Source organism: Xenopus laevis, chromosome 1L (genome assembly GCF_017654675.1).
Source record: "Xenopus laevis strain J_2021 chromosome 1L, Xenopus_laevis_v10.1, whole genome shotgun sequence".
In the NCBI taxonomy this organism is placed as follows: domain Eukaryota; kingdom Metazoa; phylum Chordata; class Amphibia; order Anura; family Pipidae; genus Xenopus; species Xenopus laevis.
This window is the reverse complement of record NC_054371.1, coordinates 51,460,394-51,465,772: the sequence shown is the minus strand read 5'-3', so window position 1 is coordinate 51,465,772 and position 5,379 is coordinate 51,460,394.

Genomic DNA, 5,379 nt, shown 5'->3' with positions numbered 1-5,379 from the left:
TTGGCTGCGGAACCCTGAGTAATAAATAGAAGTCTTAATATGTTGAAACAGCCATTGCCTACACCCCACTGTTCTATTTAATTACAATTAAAATCCCCCAGGTCTGATATAGCTATGGACCCCCATGTGAATATGCAGTCTGATATTTAATCTGAACTGAACCTTTATAGGTCCCTGGTAAGGCCTCGTCTGGAGTATGCAGTGCAGTTTTGGACTCCAGCCCTAAAGAGGGATATAAATGAGCTGGAGAGAGTGCAGAGACGTGCAACTAAATTGGTTAGAGGGACGGAAGACTTAAATTATGAGGGTAGACTGTCAAGGTTGGGGTTGTTTTCTCTGGAAAAAAGGCGCTTGCGAGGGGACATGATTACACTTTACAAGTACATTAGAGGACATTATAGACAAATGGCAGGGGACCTTTTTACCCATAAAGTGGATCACTGCACCTTTAGACTAGAAGAAAAGAACTTTCATTTGAATCAACGTAGGGGGTTCTTCACAGTCAGGACAGTGAGGTTGTGGAATGCACTGCCGGGTGATGTTGTGATGGCTGATTCAGTTAATGCCTTTAAGAGTGGCTTGGATGATTTCTTGGACAGACATAATATCAAAGGCTATTGTGATACTAAGCTCTATAGTTAGTATAGGTATGGGTATATAGAATTTATGTGAAAGTAGGGAGGGGTGTGTATGGATGCTGGGTTTTCACTTGGAGTGGTTCAACTTGATGGACTTTGTCTTTTTTCAACCCGATTTAACTATGTAACTATGTAACTATGTAACTTTGATTTGTGGAATACACAGATGTGTGGTTTCTGCAGTGTTTCCTAGTGTTTGACTCATTGATACTTGACTATTTCAACAACAGCTGGTGGGCCTCAGGTTGAATGTCTATAGGCAAATGCAGGTTGATAAAGTACAGTTTCCTTTTTTATACAAGTATGGGATCCCTTATCCAGAACCTGTTATCCGGAAAGCTCTGAATTACAGGAAGACAATATCCCATAGCTTTTTAGCTAAATAATTAAAAAAATATATAATTTCCCTTTTCCTAATAATAATAATAATTTTAAAAAAGTATATTGTTCATGATCCCAACTAAGATAAATAAATCCTTATTAGTGGCAAACAATTCTGTTGGGTTTATTTAGGGGGTTATTTATGAAAGGTCAGGTTTCTACCTGGAATAGACTCACAACTCAAATGTTTGTTTATTTATGAAACAACCCAAATGTAAAAAACTTGATTGAATGCTATTGGGGGGAAACTGAAATACCTCGAATTTATCAAGTTTTCAAGCGCAAACCACCTTAAAAAAGCTGACGCCATGACGTCAAAAAATATCTACCTGACCGGTAGATTTGGGCTTTTAGAGTTTTTGTATTTGAGTTTTATTTTATCTAGAAAAATTTGAGGTTTTTAGTGAAACTACCCTCGAACAAAAACATAAAAACATAACTTGACCTTTAATAAATAACCCCTTAATGTTTAATTATTTTTTGTAGACTATGGGCCATAAAAAATAGCAGGATAATACACCACACAGTGCCAGTCTTTCGCCTGTATAAAAAATGGCGAAAATTTTTACGGGTTTTTCCTCGGATGCAATGTAAAATAAAGGCGGCAAATCTGGCGTTCAGATGATGTAAAATTCCACACACCTTCCATTTATTTTATACAGCTTTTTGTTTTAAGCAGCATAATAAATATGCCCCTTAAAGTATTGTAATCCAAACAATGAAAAGATCTTTTATCCTGAAAAACCCTGAACCCTATTTTTGTTATCAGGTCCTATACCTGTACTGGAATGCTATCACTAATGGGGGGGTATAAAGTTCTATTCATACTTACACTGGTTCTGGACTGTTTTCAACTCTCTGACCTTATTCGTTTCTTCCGTCTGTTAAAGCCAAATGAACATTGGAATATAGTATTAGCTGCTCTATGATAATGAAAACAATGAATATGATTCTACTACATGGTAAGAGTAAATTTAATTTTAATTGAGCAGCTTTTATGATGCTACATAATACTGAAATTTTTCTTACTCGGCACCCTGATGGGAAATCCTCTATTTTGATCAAGAAAGGTTTAACAGCAGTACCAGTGTTTCTTGACATGGTTGTTTTGTACTTTGTACTATTCAGCTACACTAATCAAAGTATGGGTTGCAATCAGGATGGGGCTATGACATTATATGGCAGTGGTTCCCAAACAAAGGGCTTCTCCCCCCTGAAGGTCTTGAAGTAGTGGCAGGGAGGGCTTGGTTTGAAGGACAGTTAGGGTGGTATTTGGGGTGAATGTGTAGTTGCTGTCCTCCTAGGTACACCTGAAAGCCCAGCTTGAAGGTTAAAACTCATTTTAACCCAATTGGAAATCCGATTGGGTTATATATATATATATATATCAGGGATGCACCGAATCCAAGATTCAGTCCAATCTAAGATATAATTAATCCTTATTGGAAGTAAAACCAGCATATTGGGTTCATTTAATATTTTAATGATTTCCTAGAAGATTTAAGGTATGAAGATCCAAATAACGGAAAGATCTACTATCAGGAAAACCCCAGGTCCCAAGCATTCTGGATAACAGGTCCAAAAAACTCTATATATAAAAATGTATTAAACATGTATTAATCAGTCATACAGATGGTCACATAGACACAGCTAAGGCACCCTTGAAACTCGCTTAAAGGAAAAACACACCAACCGAACAATGTAGGTCTTTATAAAAAGATATTGCATAAAACAACTCATGTGTAAACTCCTACTTAATGTAAATAAACCATTTTCATAATAATATCCTTTTTTACTAGCATGTGCCATTGGGTAATTATAAATAGAAAATTGCCATTTTAAAAAATAAGGGCCGCCCCCTGGGATCGTGTGATTCACTGTGCTCACAAACAAACCAAAAAAACTATACATGTTAGGTCACATGAGCCAATTAACAGACAGAGTTGTGTCTTTTGCTTCCACACTTCTTCCTGTTACAGTTAGAGTTGTAGTATTTCTGGTCAGGTGATCCCTGAGGCAGCACACAGACCATCACAAAATGGTGGTTCAAGGCAAGAGATGTAAAGGGGCAATATTTACTTAAATATATATTCCAGTTTGATACGATTCTTTAATATGTCACTTTTTTATATTAACTATCTGTTGCTTAAATATTCATTTTGGGGGTATAGTTTTCCTTGAAGGGTGTACTATGCCACTACCACCACACTTCACAGTTGCAACTATATCTCTCTGCTGTCTACTGGGGTTTATAAAACTAGAACGTTTTCTGGGGTTTATAAAACTAGACTGTTAGGTTGTGTATGAGGTATAGAGTAATACTGTGTGTGTGATCACTATTTAGTTATCTTTCAAGGGCAAGTCAACCCCAAGATAAAATCATGCCTAATAAAAGAAAACGTAATTCTAAGCAACTTTCCGAAATACATTTATTAAACATTTTCATTTCTTTTAAAGTTATTTGTAAAAACAATTGCTATTAAAAGCAGCATTTGCTTAACTCTTGGTTGTTACTTTTTAAACACTGTTGCAAAAGTCTTAATTCCCCAAAGTCAGGTCTGTTAATCATCTGCCTTGTCATACATTGTATCAACAGTCTGAGCCACCAGGGCAGAGAATAGACAGGGGCAGACAATCACTGCTTTCAGTAGCAGAACACATACAAATAACTTAATACCCACATACATGTGTAATAAATGTATATTGCAAAGTTGCTTAGAATTATGTTTTCTTTTTAAAGACAAATTTTTATTTTTGGGTTGACTTACCCTTTAACAAATGCAATACAACCCAGCTGCATAACAGCAGATCAGAGGGGGGGGGGGGGTTGAATAGCAGCCAGTAAAGTATTGATCTGGTATTTTTACCCCAGAGAGTAGAATGTAGCATTAGAAAGGTAAATAAAGAAACTATGCGATCCATAGAAGGGATCCAGCTAACTGCACCCTTAGTAACACTGCAGCTTATTAAAACAACTAAGACCTGGCAATACTGAATGACTCAACTATAAGGAATGGCCAATGGGGCTCCCTCTTTGCACTGACTTTAAAACTGAGTTTATATTCTGTATACACTGTAGGAATCTCAGAGTTATAAATCAAAAGTTCTCATCTAAAGAGCCTGATCAATATGGAAGCAGTCCAAAGAGACGTCGGAATGTATAATTGCTACTGTACACAAAGCAATCTACAGGAAACCCCTCTGAACTCATGATAAAAGCTGATATTCACCTACAGTAATGAAAAGGAAACGGACATAATAACTTATAGTGCTCAGGAATTTAAACTGGGATTTAGGTTGAGTTATCTGGGAAGTTGTCCGAGAGGCATTATGAGAGCTGAGAATGATATGGGGCTTGAGCCCTGACAAAGAATTACATGCCATAGATTTCCTAGCGACACTATACAGGTATGGTACCTACTATCCAGAATGCTTGGAACCTGGGGTTTTCCAGATAATGGATCTTTCCATAATTTGGATCATCACACCTCAAAATCATAAACCCAACAGGCTGGTTTTGCATCCAATAAGGAATAATTATATCTCGTGCACTAAATGTACTTGGTTACTAAAAAGAAAATAATTTTTAAAAATTAGGACATCCTTTCCGTAATTCGAAATTTACTGGATAACGGGTTTCTGGATAACGGATCCCATACCTGTATTAGCATAATTATCCTATGCATTCCTTCTAACATTCATATACTGTACGTACACAATGACACACTCACACATCTACATTATGTGTATATATATAAATATATATATAATATCAAAACAGGGGGGTTGTGGGAGCACTCTAAAGGCTTTAAAGTATATATAAGTATAATAAATGCTATTGCATATGTACCCAAAACAGGGGTTATTTTGTTACAAAGTTATGATCATAAAATTGATAAGCCACCATACCACGTCAAGGTAAACCCCGAATGGCGGTCCCTAACTTGTTTTATATTTTATGTGCATTTTAGCATTACCTGTAATCAATGTCCGTTGAACGCTGTTTTTTCACTAAGGGCTAAATCCTCCCCAGCCAGCAATCAGGCTTTTAAAGGAGAGATATTCCCAAAACAAACGCCCAATTTTAAAAGCATAGGATCACCACTAGCCCTCAGTGAAAAAACAGCGTTCAATGGACATTGATTACAGGTAATGCTAAAATGCACATAAAATATAAAACAAGTTAGGGACCGCCATTCGGGGTTTACCTTGACGTGGTATGGTGGCTTATCAATTTTATGATCATAACTTTGTAACAAAATAACCCCTGTTTTGGGTACATATGCAATAGCATTTATTATACTTATATATATACTTTAAAGCCTTTAGAGTGCTCCCACAACCCCCCTGTTTAAATATA